The 17,465-nt window shown below is 39.9% G+C and overlaps 1 protein-coding gene and 1 long non-coding RNA gene across 20 annotated transcripts in view; one reads left to right on the forward strand and one right to left on the reverse strand.

Annotated features, from left to right (window-relative positions):
- The window catches only part of LOC138738811 (rho GTPase-activating protein 6-like), a 564,699-nt gene that overhangs the window by 500,170 nt on the left and 47,064 nt on the right, over positions 1-17,465 (reverse strand). For 2 of the 18 annotated variants that reach the window (XM_069889778.1, XM_069889775.1), the window contains exon 2: positions 14,741-14,813. The exons of the other annotated variants lie outside the window; for them this stretch is intronic. The gene's annotated coding sequence lies outside the window, so the exon portion shown is untranslated. The remainder of the gene's footprint in view (positions 1-14,740; positions 14,814-17,465) is intronic. 18 annotated transcript variants of the gene reach the window in all.
- LOC138738815 (uncharacterized) overlaps positions 1-17,465 on the forward strand; it is a 92,745-nt gene that overhangs the window by 6,936 nt on the left and 68,344 nt on the right. The window lies entirely within an intron of this gene.

Raw genomic sequence — 17,465 nt, forward strand, 5'->3', positions numbered from 1 at the left:
CAAAGAAGCAATTATGTTTTTGTGATACTCGGTAGGGATCAGTTCTGGGGGTAATGCTGTTTGAGACACACCAAGTACACACGATCACACGATACAGTATGTGTGTATGCACACACTTGTGCATAATTGGCAAGTTTAGTGATGACATGAAAATTAATGGTATTTCTGATAGTGAGGAGCGAAGTCTTTGGTGTTAGAACAATATTGATGAAATGGTAAGAGTGATGGCAGATGAAATTTAATCCTGCAAAGTGTGAGATAATGTATTTTAGGAGGACCAATAAGGCTAAGATATGAATAGTTGAACACTGAGAAATACCGAGGAACAGTATTTGGTGTACCTTGTTTCTTGAAAGCCACAATGCAATAGATAAGGAGGTTAAGACAGCATACAGAATACATAAGATAAATAGATAATAAATATTTACAGTAACAGTCAAGAAAAAGTTCAGTCAATGAAATCGTGCAATGGTACAGACAGATCAGCCAATCTCATATTAGTTTGATTGACAACTGTTCCCTGAAGTGATAAAGAAAAACATAACTGCATTGATGCAGAAGTAGGAAAAAAAATAGCCAAAGGCAGATACAAGCTACAGAAGATTAAAACTTGGTCTAACGTGTTTTTACACTGCATTTTAGAATAGAATACCAGCCCTGTAGCAATTTGGTTGTCTCTTAACTGCCTAATGAAACACCCCTATCTGTTAGCAAGCTATGAGCTAGCTAAATTTGCTGAGCTTATGAGTAATTGGATACAATGCTTGGAATGGGCAATAAGGGCCAGTCTTGCAAGCAAAGCCAAATTCCACAGAAATAATAAAAACATCTGAATTACAGGCAAACATATTTTAAAACTAATTCCACATAATGAATTGAAAAATTAATAAACGGTCATGGAAAATTTCATTTTTTTTAATTACAGAATGATTTTATCTAACTGGGGGAGTTTTACAAATTCCAAGGTTTTGGGCATTGGACGAACCAGGTTCTCTATCCAGATCCTGTTTAAAATTTATATACCTTGACTTTCAGCTGGGTCGAGCAGTTATTTTAATCTGTTCTCATTTTTTTTGAGCAATGAAAGAATTCAGCAAGTGTGCTGAATACTGATATAGTTTCTTTCATCTCCCCTCCCACTGAATTCTGATCTTTGATGTCTCATACTTTGGAATTCCCTTCTTAAATTTCCTCTTATGCTTCACCCCCTTTCTGGTTGTGATTAAAAGCACCAATCTTTGACCTAAGATTGCATTTGTCACTATGTAATTTGATTGTGTCTCAATAGAATGCTTGATGTTTTATGTTAGATATGATATACTAATCCAACTGTTGTTCAAAGTTCAAATCAATTGTCAGAATGCGGGCCAGGCAGAATTTCTACTTATCAATAGTGCAAAAAAACCTGTATTCAAGAAAAAAATACAGTAAGTAGTGTATACAAAAGAGAGAAATGTAAACAAGAAGTGAAAACAAACTGCAATACAGAAAGTAAATATTCAATGACAAGTTAAGAGTCCTTAAAGAAGTCCCTGATTGAGTTTGAAGTTCTGGAGTCTGATGGTGGAGGGGTGGCAACTATTCCTGAACCTAGTGGTACTAGTCTTGTGGCACCTAGACCTCTTTCCTGATGGCAGCAGTGAGAGCAGTGTGGATCCTGGGTGGTGTGGATCCTTGATGACTGCTGGTGCTCTCTGACAGAAACATTCTATATAGATTTTCTCAATGGTGAGGAGAGATTTACCTGTGATGTGCTGGACTGTGCCCAATACCTTTTGCAGGGATTTCCACTCAGAGTTATTGGTTCCCCCATACCAGGCCATGTTGCAGCCAGTAACCACACTTTCCAAGGTTTGTGATGTCACACCACACCTTCACAAACTCCTGAGAAAGTAGAGGCATAGATGTTTGTATGTTGGGTCCAGGAAAGGTCCTCTGAGATGGTGACACTCAAGAATTTAAAATTATTCACCCTCTTCACCTCTGATCCCTCAATGATCATACACCTCTGGTTTTAGGAATCCTAAATCTACAATCAGCTCCATTATTGAGGTGCCATTGAGTGCAAGATTGTTGTTAGCACACCATTCAGCCAAGATTTCAATCTTACTTCTGTATGCTGACTCATTACCCCCTTTTATACAGCTCACTACCGAGATATTTCCAGCAAATTTGTAGGTGTTATCATTGTTCCGAGCCATACAGTCATCGGTGTAAAGTGAGTAGAGTAAGGAGCAAAGAATGTAGCCCTGGGGTTCTCTGGTACTAATGGAGATTGTGGAGATGTTCATACCAATTCTCACTAATCATGGCCTGGAGGTGAGGAATTCCAGGATCCAATTACACAGTATTAAGGCCCAGGTCTTGCAGTTTATTGATTAGTTTTGAGGGGATAATAGTGCTGAAGGTTGAACTGTAGTTGATAGAGAGCATCCTGATGTATGCATCTTTGCTGTCCAAGTGTTCTACGGATTTGTGTAGAGCCAGTGAGGTAGCATCTCCCATAGACCTGTTGCTGCGGTAAGCAGTTTGGAATGGATCCATGTTCTCTGCTCAAACTGGAACTGATATGCTTCAACACCAGCCTCTCAAAACATTTCATCATTGTGGATGTGAGTGCCATTGGTCAGTAGTCATTTGGCCAGGTTACAACACTCTTCTTGGGCACAGGTACAATTGAGGCCTGTTTGAAACAGGTGGGTACCACACCCTGCCGGAATGAGATGTTGAAAATATTCATGAATAACTTGGTAAGTTGGTCAGCACCACCTTTCAGTGCTCAACCAAGTACTGTATGGACTGGATACTTTCCTCGGATTCACTGTTCGCACATCATCCTCAAATGCTGATCGTAAAGGATTATCAAGGGACACGGGGGTGTGCAATTTCCCTTCCTTATTCTGGTGGTCAAATCAGACATAGTTAATCTAGGAGTGAAGTTTTGCACCAGATTTGGTTTTGTCACTTCAATAAAATTTGTTACTTCAATAAAGCCAACCACAGCTGTTGGGTATCCTTCATCATTTCCATTTTTGCCCAGAATCTACACTTTAAATATCTAATTTTTTTTCTCTAATAGAACAAATATTGTGGGCCAGAAATGTAATCTAATGTTCCCAACAGGACTGATTTAAGTTAGAAATTCACCTTACAGTCTACCCTACTTTAATCTCCACTAACAATACACAAGATATGAAGATCTCAGCCAACACCATATCAAGCATAAAACACCCAGTTCTAACATTTTATTCTCTTACCTCCAGATTGTGCTATGCACCTACAGTTGGAAGAACTTAGTGGCAAATTAACTTACCAACCTACACACTTTTGGGACCCAAAGGAAACGCGCCCAATTGCAGGGAGAATTTCCAAACCGCACACAGACAGCACTGGAGGTCAGGATTGAACCATTGTGGTGGCCAGGCAGATTAGGTTTACTTACTTGGAAGATTTCCTGACTTATTTTAAATATTATAGACAGACACTTCTTGGGGGTTTCCCCAAAATATGCTAATAGTCAGGATGGATCATAAACTAGATAGGCCATAATCAAACATAAGTATTCATAATTTTTGAGTAAATTTATGAGTGAGAGATCCTAGTCTGGCCAACCAAGTCACTGCTGTTGTTTTGGACCAGGTATTGTAAGCTAACTAACTGTCAAGTGATATTGGTGGGTTGTCTTATATTGCCACCAGGCTGGTGTCAATTCTGCATTCCTAAGTAATGGAAGCAAACTGTTTGCTGGAAGAACTCAGCAAATACCTTTGTCTTGTAATCACCCAGTCCACCCTGTTTGGCTCATCTTCCTCCATCGGACCCATTTGCTTCCCTTGCGTCTCTCTCCCTTTGTGTGGCATCTCCCACTCTTCTGCCTGTCTGTCTGTCATATTCCACCTCTGCTTGATTGGCCAATCCCTTGTCTCACCCAAGGACACTAAAGAGCTTAAGCTCAAAACATTCTTTTTCTTTTACTAATGCTGCTGCTTGACTGATTGATTTCCTCCAGCAGATTGTGCTTGGCTTCAGATTCCTATGTGTTTAGAGGTGCTGGGCCTGGTACAGACATAGGCTGCTATCTTCTGGCAAGTATACTTTATTATCATTGTCGGAGGAAAATGATAAATACTCAACCATCTTTGAATTCCTTTCATACATTATTGTTCATCAGGCTCATCATTACTAAGGGAGTTTTGAGCACTAGGGTGCTTCTTCATTTTTAAAAAAAACTTAGACATACGGCATGCTAACAGGCTGTTTTGGCCCAAAGGTCTGTGCCGCCAAATTAACCCACACCCCGGTACATTTCAAATGGTGGGAGGAAACTGAAACGCCCAGGGTAAACCCATGCAGACATGGGGAGAACATACAAATTCCTTACAGAGAGTGTGAGATTCGAACCCTGGTCCCGATCGCTGGCACTGTAAAGGTGTTGCACTCACCGCTATGCCAACCGTGCCGCCCACTTGAATTTTATCTTAAAGAAGTTTGGTAGGTGGTGGAATTGCCTGTCAGATGAAGGATTTCCCCACATCAAATGGATCTTTTAATTCCACAGCTATCATTGGGATTCTGCTTTGTCTGTGTATAAAACCATAGAGTAGCAGCAGGATGTCTGATCATTAACCTGATGGCAGGAGTCTGATCCCATGGGATTTTAAGATCTTGAGGGGATCTCAAACTGTGATGGGGTTAGGGTGTACTCTTTAATCTGGTTAGAGAATCTAGGCCCTGGTCCAAGCAGTAGTTGGGGGAATTCCAGCCTCTGCTATCCTGCCAAATCCCAGAGAAGTTCTAATCTCTGAACAAGGGATATTCAGCTATGGGCACGTGGACTTGGGCCAGGAAGTCCATCAGAAAAAAAGCTTCTGTACCTCCTGGTGCACAGAGAGGGCTGTAATGATAGATACCTTCTCTCTATGGACTCCATTCAACTGTCAGATTTCACAAGGCTGGGGACCCCAACCAGCCAGGCTTAAATCTGCGAATTTCATTTACCAACCCACATTCTGAGAGGCTGCCTTTCCATTCTGTAGAACATTGATGAAAGCAAATCAGTTATATTTCCAGCATTATATTTGCAACCAGAAGTACTTCAAAGACTCTGGGATGTTTCAGGACACACTGAGATTGTACTAGACACTACATAATGCAAAGCCTGCTTTTTAAATTGAAAACTATGCTTTACAATAAGTCCAAACACAAACAAATTATATATTGAAGGGGTACATTTTCAAACTGAGTTTTCTGATGAAGCATTCTTTAGCTTAGTTAAGTTCTAAATTCAGCCTATTATTTTGTTGCGTGTAGACAGAGTCTCAAAGAAAATGAACACTTCACTTACAATCCTTTCTCTATTTGTTTCTGAGTTACTGCTAACTGATTAAATGCCCTCTTGTACAAAGGAATTGCATATTGGATATTTTTATCTTTAACTCACTAAACTTCATCCAAACATAACATTGTTAGGAGGCCAATTAGATCTGTCAGGACTCAACTGTACAGAAGAGAGATTTTATATACATATATATATAGATTTATAAAAATTATTTTTTTCATAGATTGAAAGAGCCGCAGAGAGCTGCAGTATTCGTTGTCAGCGTGGAGTGTAATATTCAATTCCACAACCTTTTTAGGAAAAAAGTTTGTGAATTTAATATTTTTCTTTCTGTAGGAAGTTACTCTCTATCCTGATTGGAATTGTATGGAAACAAAATGGTGAGAAGAAAGCCTTCCAATTTTTTTGCCAACATTTTGTTTTAAATTCGCTCTCAAGATGTGAGCACACTTGTAGACTACACCTAGTTTCTCAGACAATCTGGTAGCGTCTGAATTGTTTTCTTAAACCATTCTAAGCAACCAATCTAAAGGTTTTTACAAAATGTTGCACAGCCACTATAAACAGCGCATCTCCCATTTTTATTTTCGTCCACATGAATTCCTATATTACATTAAACAGAAAATGTTAGATTTAATAAAATCACTTAACAGTTATAAAATTGTTATTATCTCTGATAATAATATAGATCAGGGGTGCCCAAACTTGCTAAACTTAAGAGCCACATACAATAAACTTCAGATTGTTCATGAAAAAATACCTACATGCATGTTTTCACTCTTATAGTTTGTTACAAAAAATATATAAATATTAAGAAATATATATACATAATATTTATTCATGTATGTAATTTTAATCTGCTACTTTGTATTAGTTTCAATGATCAAAAGGTACAAAGCAGAGGTGGAAAATCTCGTGAAATGGTCTAAGAAGAACAACCTGAATCTCAATATGGACAAGAAGAAGGAGATGATCGTGGACTTCAGGAGGACCGAGAACAACCACTCTCCACTACATATCAACTTCTCGACAGTAGAGAGAGCGGACAGCACCAAGTTCCTTGAAGTTCACTTAACTCGTGACCTACCGTGGACTCTCAACATCTCCTTACTTTTCAGGAAGCCACAACAATGACTACACTTCCTGAGAAGACTGAAGTGTGCAAGGCTACTGCCCTCCATTACAGCAACCTTCTATAGGAGCTCCACTGAGAGCATCCTGGATGGCTGCATCACAGTGTGGTACAGTCACTGCAGAGAACTGGATTGGAGGTCAATCCACAGCACCAAGAGTGGCAGAGAGGATCACTGGAGTCAGCCTCCCCTCCCCCTCCATCGACATGATCTACCAGAGGAGGAAGCACAAAATCATTGAAGACCCCTTCCACCCTGCACAAAGCATCTTTCAGCTGCTCCCGTCGGGGAAGATGTATAGGAATTTCAGAGTGAGCACCACCAAACTGAGAAAAAGCTTCCTCCCACGGGCAGTGAAAACGCTGAATAACCAAAGGACTTGCTCACACTAACCATTTGAGACTCTCATATGTACAAAGCAATATTTATTTATTTGATATGTTGTCAAGGCTGTATGAATTAGCTCTGTCAGGTTGGTTTGTAAGGATTGGATGAAGCTTTGACTTCATAAACTTCATTGCAGATACAGTGATTCATAGCAGTGGGTTGTGCTAAAAATTGAGAAGAGTCGCACACTGATTTTCTTCACTTCAGGATATTTCATTTCTGGAACTTGCTTCCAGAACTCAATTGTAGACTTGGATTTATGGTTCGTCAGTAACCCCAGACCTTCTGTAATTCCATTAGTTCCATTTCCATAGCAGATGTATCTGGAACCAGAGCGCAAAGAATTGGACAACCATCATTGATCACATCAACCATGAATGAATTCATAAGAAAGGTAAAGCAGGACTTCAGCTTTCGCAAGTTCTGAAACCTGCCAGATTGTGGTCTTTTATTTCAATATCAGGGGATGTACTTCTTCTCCTTTAGAGATTGTGAAAGTGGCTAAAGCATCTTGACAATATGTTACTTTTAAAATCTCTTATTTTATTCTGAGAGCTGAAAATACTGAGTAAGCTCAGAAACAATTCTATCCTTCCTTAGGAGTGCTATGTTGAGAGTTTGTAGATGATTCATTACATCAGTAAGGAACATTAGCTCTTGCATCCATTCCTCATTTTCCAGTTGACAATAGAACCTTTTCTTTAAGAAAAGACTCCAATAGATCCACAAACCTACTCATGACATTGCTGGTTGACAGCCACGTTACACTGCAGTAAAAAGAGACATCACTGGGTTTATCTTCAAGCTCCAGTTCTTCAATAAACTTTTTGAACTGTCATGTCAAGCCAACTTTATTTATTGTTCATACCATGCTCACACGGTGGGATAAGATAGCGTTTCTCCAGGACCATGGAGCATATTTACATAGATGTACATTATGAAAGCAGTTAACACATTAAAATATTAAGGTTCTCAGTCATACACACTGAAAGTCCATGGCACATGATCCACATCTATACTGGGAGTTCAGGAGCCTGATAGCTTGGGGGAGAAAGCTGTTTTCCACTTTGGACACAAGGGCCCCGAGCAACAGTACCTCCTGTCAGATGGCAGAAAGGAGAACAGTTTATATGCAGGATGTGTGGATCCTTCACAATGTTTATTGGTTTCCACCTGCATCGAGTGTAGTAGATGTCCTTCATGCTAGGAAGAGGTTCCTAATTGTCCTTTCTGCTGACTTCACCATCATCTGCAGGGCCATGGAGTCCGAGGTGGCACAGCTTCCAATCCAGGAAGTGATACAATTGCTCAGAATGCTCTCAGTGCATCCTTTGTAGAATATAGTGAGGATGGAGGGTGGGAGATGGACTTTCCTCAGCCCTTCACATGAAGCAGAGGTACTGCTGGGCTTTCTTGGCTATAGAGCTTGTGTTATGGGACCAGGTGAGATTCTCCACAAGTCCACTTCAAGGAATTTGATACTCTTGATAACTTCAATGGTAGAGCCATCAATGGTCAGGGGAGCATGATCTCCCTGGGTCCTCCTGAAGTTGATAACAATCTCTTGTTTTTTTAAATGTTCAGATACAGGTTGTTTGCTCTGCACCAGCTCATTAGTATCTACACTTCATCTCTGTATGCTGGCACCTCGTTCTTACTGATAAGACGCACCACTGTTGTGTCGTCAGTGAACTTAATGATGCGGTTGAGCTGCGTTTGGTTGCACAATCATGGGCCAGTAGAATGAACAGCAGTGGACTAAGCATGCAGGCCTGGGAGCCCCCCTTGCTCAGTGTGATAGTTTTGGAGGTGCCGTTTCCGATCCGGACTGCCTGTGTTCTCTCCATCAGGAAGTCGAGAATTCAATTGCAGAGGGAATGTTTAGACCCAGCAGGCCCATTTTTCTTATCAGGTACTGAGGTATGATCATGTTGAATGCCGAAGTGAAGTCAATAAACATATGAATCTTTATTTTCCCAGGTGGGTGAGAGCTAGATGGAGGGCGGTGGCAATAGCATCATCCATGGAGTGGTTGGATATGCAAACTGCAAGGGGTCTAGTGACGGGTGCAGCAGGTGCTTGATGTGCCCCATGACGAGCCTCTCGAAGCACTTCATGATGATGGATGTGAGTGCGACAGGGTGGTAATGGTTGCGGTAGGACACAGACGGCTTCTTTGGAATAGGGACAATGTCCCACTGTTTCAAAGCCGTCACCAAACAGTGCTACTCAAGGAGATGTTAAAGATACCAGTGAGAACTGTCAGTGGGTCTTCCCATTTAAGCGTATGAAATCTTCCTTGAAATTGTCAATTTCATAAGAGCATTTGGGTGTTGGGAGCTCAAATGGGTGAGCGGGGTGACAAGATATCGGTTGGGCGGGTGGCTGGGGTATCGGGATCTCGGATGGGAGGATAGCTGGAGCATCAGGAGCTTGGATGGTGGGCAGCTGGGGTGTTGGGAGCTCAGATGGGAGGGCAGTCAGGCCATCAGCTAGCATATTTCTGTGAGCCACACATAGCACGTCAAAGAGCCACATGTGGCACACGAGCCTTGGTATGCTATTATGGCTTTCCATTCTCAATGAAGTGCAGACTCAAATAACAAATTCCACAAACAAATAATTTCACAGGAGATTTTGCATGGAATAATTCTGCATTGTTAGTGGGAATCAGCTCCCTTGTATTCAGTGTGTAGTCGTGAGATTTTCTAAACAGCAACATAAGAACCATTGCCAGGCATTCCTATAAGACCAGAAAAATTCATACAACTGTACTCTCAATAGGACAGATCATCTTCTAGCCAAAATGACAAAATCATTATAAAATTTCAGTTCTCCAAATTTGTTTGCTGGTTCTTTGCTGAGTGAATACTTCTCTCCCCCACTTATGGAGTGTGTCAGTTTATTCCACTCCTTGATTGTACTCCCACCAGGACAGTGCCAGAGCTGAAGCAATTCTGATTTTTCTTTTTGCTCCAAACACATTGCTCCTAACTATTCAAAACAGCTATCAAATTCACGTGCCACTTTTTTAAAAAAAGTAATTTATTGTGCCACTTATGCTTACCTTATGAGAATAACCAGGATTTCAATAAGTCACTTCTTATTTTGGAATCCAGGGATCCAGAATTCAAGATCTACCGTAGATACTTGTATAATCATCAAATTTTTTGGACCACTTTTGGGCCAACAAAAGGGTGTCACATGTCAAACTTTTGACTTCAGTAAGCTCCTGCATTGTTCAAGGTGTCGGGAGCTCAGATGGCCTGGATCCGGTGAGAAGTCCACGATTGGGGCTTGGATGGGCCAGTGGCTGGAGTGGGGGGTGATGAATCTGAATGGCCGGGTGGCTGGGGTGAGGATCCACAATCAGGAGCTTGGATGGACAGGCGGCCAGGGCATTGGGAACTCTGATGGACAGGCTTCCGGGGCAAGGGTCCACTGTCAGGAGCTTGGATGGTTGGGCAGCGAGGGCATCGGGAACTCTGGTGGGCGGACAGCCAGGGTGTCAGGAGCTCCAGTGGGTGGACGGCCAGGGTATCGGGAGCTCAAATGCGCGGGTGGTCGACTTTTACATGGGTCATATAAAAACACCCAACTTGTAGGCCAAAAAAGTGGGCAGGGTTGACTATTACATGGTATTGTGACAGATTATAGATACGTTTTTGGGAGGTAAATTGGGGCAGGTATTTTTAGTGTAGGTCACATACAAACATTTTAAAACAGATTTAAAATATTGGAGCTCTGCTCATGCTAAACAGTCTGGCTCCAAGAGACTTTGAAAAAGCTTTGGAGAGTGCCCAAGAGAGTTCACTAATGAATTGTTGTTTACAAAAAGGCAATAGATAAAATAACTCATCGGAGCCGCAGGCTGTCTGGAGTGGAGCTTGCTGTTCTAAGAGGGTCATGTGGTTTTGAAAGCAGAGAGAGTCAAACAGGCTTTTTCTCAGAGAGAGAGAAAATTTAGTTCTGCAGTGCTACAGTCAGCAGCAGGGACTGGAACAGGACAAGCTGGCAAGCTTGTGGAAAACCCCATTAGGAAGATGGGTGTGAGTCAGCAGCAAGGACTGGAACAGGACAAGCTGGCAAGCTTGTGGAAAACCCCATAGGAAGTCAGGTTGTGAGTGCTTATTTAAGCCTGGTCAAAGCCCTTGTGGTTCATGCAAGAGGAGAGGATTGGCTGCCTAATGTTTCACTTGAAATAAGAGAAACAAAAAGGAACTCTGAATTGACCTGAAAGAAAGAGGTTATCATCTGGAAAACCCTGATGGGGCAAGTTTCTTCAGCAAGACACGGAAGTGGCTGGTTACAAGGAATCAGTTGTGGGTGTCCAGCAACAACAAATCTCTCTCTGAAAACCGACAAGAACCTTTCTGAGTGGTAACCATTTACCTTTCAAGTACCAAAGCCTAGTGAACTTCATAAATGTTAAATTCGGTGCACAGTATAAGAATTGTCTGCAACCAGTGCATTTGGAGGAATGAGAAATGAAATTGGACTGTGAATCAAAGAACTTCTCTGAACTTACACACATATTACATACATGTGCGCTTAGAATTAGAAGGGGGTTAAGTTAGATTAGTTAAGTTAATGGTGATAAGTTAAAAGTGTGATCATGTTTTCATTTTTAAAGATAATTAAAAACAACTTTTGTTTAAGTAACCATTTGTCTTGGTGAATATCTATTGCTGCTGGGTTTTGGGGTCCTCTGGGCTCATAACAGTATTGATGATTATACAAATATTGTACAGTATTTAATCCACAAAAAAATAAATGAATAGATATAGTATGAAACATCCCTTAATCTATGTTGCACATCTTTTGTATAAAAATATTGATACTTTAAAATGCAAGGCAGTTCAGGCATTTGTTTAATATTTATACAAATTTGGACCCATTAATTGCACAGATACTGGGAGCATATTCAGCAATTGTACAAAATTGATTTTCTCAATTTCCAAATCATCCAAACTCATGACTCTTCACATATTGAATGACCACTAGGGGCCATTAAAAATGAGGTACGAGGTGAAGAAGACCTTCCAACAAAACGACCCTTTGTTTATGATCCAGAAAAAAATTTGAGTGTGTTACATTAAATCTTTCCTTTGCAAACTAGTGATGAAGATTGACCATCACTGGACTATGGGTTTGAATCTATTCTGAACCCAGTAGCAGCTATTCCAAACTTGGAATCCTTAAAGCTGGTACAAAATGCAAGAAAAGAGGAACCAAACAAGGCCATCAGCCCCTCGGACCTGTGCATCATTCAATATGATCATGGCTAATCAATACTGTCCTCCACTCCTCTTCAATGCCAGTTCCCCATGACCCTCAGTTCCTCGATCTTTCAAATATTTATCCATCTTCAAGTTAAATATATGCAATGACCCAGCCATCACTGCTTTTGGGTGAAGAGTACTCCAGAGAAGAAATGTCTATGCATTTCACTGTTAAATTATTGGTTCTTTATTTTGTAATTATACCCTCCCTCCCCCCACCCCCCACTCCTATTCATGACTCTCACTCAAATGAGGATATCTCAACATCTATTTTGTCAGGCTCCTTAGGATCGTATTGTTTCAACAAAACTCCAACACATACATCAAGTTGCTTTTTATCAATTACAGCTCAGCTTTCAACATCATCAACCCCTCAGTACTGGTCAGCAAACTTCCAAACCTGGACCTCTGCACCTCCCTTGACTTTCTCATCAGAAAACTAGTCAGTGTGAATCAGTAATGACTCCTCCTCATTGACAATCAACACAGGTGCACGTCAGAGATGCAGGCTTAGCCCACTGCTCTATTCTCTCTACACCCATAACTGTGCTCTGGGCACAATTCAAATACCATCTACAAATCTGCTGATGACACCACAGTTGTGAGCAGAATCACAGACAGCAATGAGGAAATTGTTCAGGAACAAGATTAGATCAGCTAGTTGAGTGGTGTCACAACAACCACCTTGCACTCAACATTAGCAAAATGAAGGGACTAATTGTGGACTTCAGGAAGGGGAAACCAGGAGAACACAAACCAATGCTCATCAAGGGGTCAACAGTGGAAAGGATAAAGAACTTAAAATTCCTGGGTGTTATCATCTCTGAGGATCTATCCTGGGGCCTCCATGTTGATGCAATCATAGAGAAGGCTCACCAGCAACTCATGAAGAGTTTTAGGAGATTTGATAGATCATCAAGGACTCTTGTAAATTTCTACACGTGTACAGTGGAGAGCACTCTGACTGGTTGTATCACTGTCTGGTGTGGAGGAGCCAAAGCACAAGACAGGACAGGAAAAGGCATTAGTCTTCACTCTACTAAGGACATCTACAGTGCCTTCATCGCCCTGGCCATGCCCTATTCTCATTGCCACCATCAGGCTCCTGATGGTGAACACCCAACATTACAAAAACAGCTTCTTCCCCTCCACCATCAGATTTCTGAATAGACAGTGAACCACACGTGGCTACCTCACGTTTTCTCTTCTATTGCACTAATTTATTTATTTAAAAAATGTAATTTAGAGCAACTTTGCACCTGTAATGCTGTCGTAAAACAATGAATATCATGACACATGTTCATGGCAATAAATTCTGATTCTGAATAGAGACCCAAACTGCCAACTCTCTCTTTGTAGATTAACCATCTCATCCTATGAATAGCCTTAATGAATCTCCTTTGGACAGCCACATCACAACATGCCTTTGCACCTATTTTCATAGAGCCAGCAGACTTGCATTTCTCCAGGTCATTAACGCAAATAGTTCCCTGGAGTAGTCCATCAGTTACATCCATGCAGCCTGAAAGATCCTTATTTATTGGGTTCAAATCCCACACTGTCTGTGTGGAGCTTGTACTTTCTCTGGGGGCTCTGGTTACCTCTCACCCTTCAAAAATGTACCGGGGTGTAGGTTAATGGGGTGTAATTTTGGCAGCACAGACTCGTAGGGCCGAATTTGCCTGATACAGTGCTGTATGTCTAATTTAAATTTAAAAATGTAAATTTAAATTCTAAGTTTAACATTTTTAAATTGAGAGATATAGTACAGGAACAGACCCTTATGGCCCACACTGCCCAAATACACCCATGTGACCAATTAAGATATTAACATATACATCTTTGAAATGGCTAGTTTTAATCCATGCTAACACACTTTCTTCAACACTTTTATTGTTAAATAATGTAATGCTTCTTATGTGGCACCTTGTCAAAAGCCTTTGGGAACTTTTTTTTAAAAAAAGGTATTTTTCCAAGTACTGTCTGCTCCAAGTTAAAAGGGCCTTTTGGTATCCTACTAGAATTCAGCTCTCATCCTTTTTGTTCCATATTCTCCTTTTATTATTTATCTTAAAGTTATATGGTTGAACTTGCCATAAAATGTTAGACAGAAATTGATATTTCCTTACAAGAAATTTTGCTTATTTATATGTTATTTTTCAAACAATAAAATTTAATCTGTTATGGCTTCTTGAATGGAGCCTTATTCAACTCGACCAAGGATGCGAGTCCTGTATGCATTGATCCACCGAGAGAGTGAGTGTTTAACAAGAACACAGATCACAGGTTAACGCAAGATACACTCTCTTCATGTGAGAACTCCTACACCTCAATCCTGTCAACCAAGACTCCTTTCATCTTTGAGAAAGAACGTCATTCTCAGTAAATGAATGTTAGAAAATATTATCTAAATTGAATTCATCCCATTTTATTCCAAAACAATAAAGGAACCTTAATTTGTTAGCGCCAACTATGGTTCATGGACCAATCAGGTCCTATGACAACAGACATTTTAATTAATCAAAGCAATCTATTAGATGACATTAGGCTGAGATAATGTGAGAACAACTCTAGTGATGAAGACTTGGAAAACCACATACCCAAATTCATATTTTCTGTTTCCATTACTGTGCACACCTCAAGTAGATCACATATAGAAAAAAATATTGCTTTCTGCAAAAAAATATTACATTCTATATCAGAACACAAAAGTTTGATACAAAGTAATAGCTGTCACTTAACTTTTGTTAAGAACATTAATGTTTATTTAGAACCCACTCCAATCCAAGTTCATTGCTACAGTGAGGATAATTCTTGCTATATCATATGGCAGACAAAAGTTAAAGAATTTCATGTGTGTTACATTGTAAATGTAGTATTACATGACAATAATGGAAACACTACCTTTTATTTCTACATGGCACCAGGTAAGAAAAATTATGTAAACTGATTCTTCTTAAACCTCAGTCCTCCTAATCTCTGTTCATGAAAAGTCTTTGTCTGGTATTCCTTAATAAATAAGTGTTTAAACCTTTCCTTAACTGAACTATTACAAAATTTCTTGATGAAATTTACTGCTTCCATTTTTCATTGAAAAATATGTGGCACACAGGAGAAAATTTCCTCCCCACATTCAGAAGGAAATACTTAGCTGGCCTCCTAAATTAATTTTCAATACAATTTACAAATAATGGTGAATGCATTTAAAATAGGTAGCACAAATAATAATTTAAGATATTAAATCACAGAATCAGTACATCACAAAAACAAGTGCCACACAGAAGCAAGCTATTCAGCACACTGAGCCCATGCCAGATCCTGATGAATCTTGTACCAAAACCCTAGCCCCATACTGAATAATCCCTTCTGAGCTTATAACCAGCTCGTTTTAAAGACCACAATTCAATCTGTCTTGATTCGGTCTCTATTCTATATCCTGCCATTTGTTGCAGGAAAATATCCCACATTTTTCATTCAACTTAATTCTCTTTCATGCTTCTTAACTCATCTGTCAATGCATAACAGGCACTCTCAAACTAATGTCTAAGTCTTTCATGATTTAAATATCTCTATGAGATCCCATTCTCAACCTACTATGTTTTTAAAAATGCCAGCTTCATGTAATCTATGTAATTGATGTCCCTCATCCGGAGAGCTCCCTGCTCTACTCTTGCCAAGGCCTCTTCGAAAATGTGGAGTGTAGAATTGAAGGCAATGTCTCAGATGTGGCTCTCACAATTTCGTTGTTACTGAACTCCATGCTTCTAATTTAAAAAATTTTTAAATTATTGTATGAAACAATGAAATTTAAGTGTAAAGACCAATGAAGCTATGAAAAGATAAAGATGAAACTAGCCTCTAGAGTAAAATGCACCACAGCAAATCAAATATACTTCACTTCATTCCATCCGATGTTAAATGCTCTCCCAAATATTTGGATGTGGGGAAAAATGGTGCATATGCAGACCTTTAATTATATTCTGCCATTCTACATCTTTAATTAGTTGCTTACCAGCAAGAAGTGATCAACCCCTATTTTCAAAGTTTAAATTTCATAGTCATCCCATTATTTGGGATGATGTATCATTTGTAATAAACAAGTAATATGTAAAACAAGGTTGTAAATTTAACAACAAAAAAACCCCAAAATTTGAAAATAAAACTATCAAAACCAAAGTCCCATTGGTGGTTTGGGAAGGGACTCAAGCTTGCCAGAAATGCCCCCGCCTGCTGGTCTGTGGATTCAATATAGGTGTCTACAGTTTACGTCAAGGAATACTTAAGGTAGGTCTGTGAGTGTAAAAAAAGATTGAAAACCATTGTTCTAGTTAAAACATCCATTGTCCCGATACAATCCAAATCCCACATTATTTTCCTCAACAGCCACAGGGGCTGTAACCCTGACCCTTTCAGCGTATTCCAAACTATTACTCAGGACTCGATACACTTTTCATGTCCAAATACTTACAATTTGGTAGCATCCCAATTACTATACACTGAAGGTGAATTACATGACTGCTTTGTTGAAAATTCTGAGGCAGAGGAGAGACAGCAGAATGACTGACTACAGTAAAAGTCCTGATGTCCATTATCTATGGGGATTGGTAGATGCCAGATAAATGTATTTTCTGGTTGCTTGAGACCTACTCTTACAATGCCCGACTAATGCATCTGCATTAACAATACAGTAAACAGTTTAATAACAAAATACAAAAATACTATACTGTACTTACACTGAATAAACTTCACTGGCATGAATATTAAAGCATTTTACTTTATTTTCAGTCACATTCTTTGAAAATATTTAACTGCATCTGCAGGTTCCTCCCCTCCACAAAGCCACCCAAAAGACCAAACAGTTACCTCCCTCCTCCCCCCAAGTTTATAGATAAAGCCTCTGACTGGGCAACTCTTACTAAGCAGGGATAAGGAGACACTTTAAGAAAGTCACCTCAACAGTGAGGGGCATCAAACAGCTCTTCATCCTGGGTGGCGCCATTTTATTCAAACACAACTTTATTCAAACAGCTGTTACAAACAAAGCACAACCTATTGCTCCATCTTCACCAAAGTTTTCCTTCATTTACTTTTACAATTTTACATCTATGTAATTTTTACCTATTATTTTATTCTTATTTATTTTAATTTTTTAAATTTATTTTCTTCAATATTTTTTGCTAGTTGGTCAAGGTTGCCAGTTGCTTGAAATATGGATACCAGGGGTTTTACTGTCGTTAGACAAATGACAGAAAGCCCCAACTGGAGGAACTGACAACAATTTAGAAGGGCAGTTAAAATGTGTAAATGACAGCCCTGTGCTTGGCA

Source organism: Narcine bancroftii, chromosome 7 (genome assembly GCF_036971445.1).
Source record: "Narcine bancroftii isolate sNarBan1 chromosome 7, sNarBan1.hap1, whole genome shotgun sequence".
Classification (NCBI taxonomy): domain Eukaryota; kingdom Metazoa; phylum Chordata; class Chondrichthyes; order Torpediniformes; family Narcinidae; genus Narcine; species Narcine bancroftii.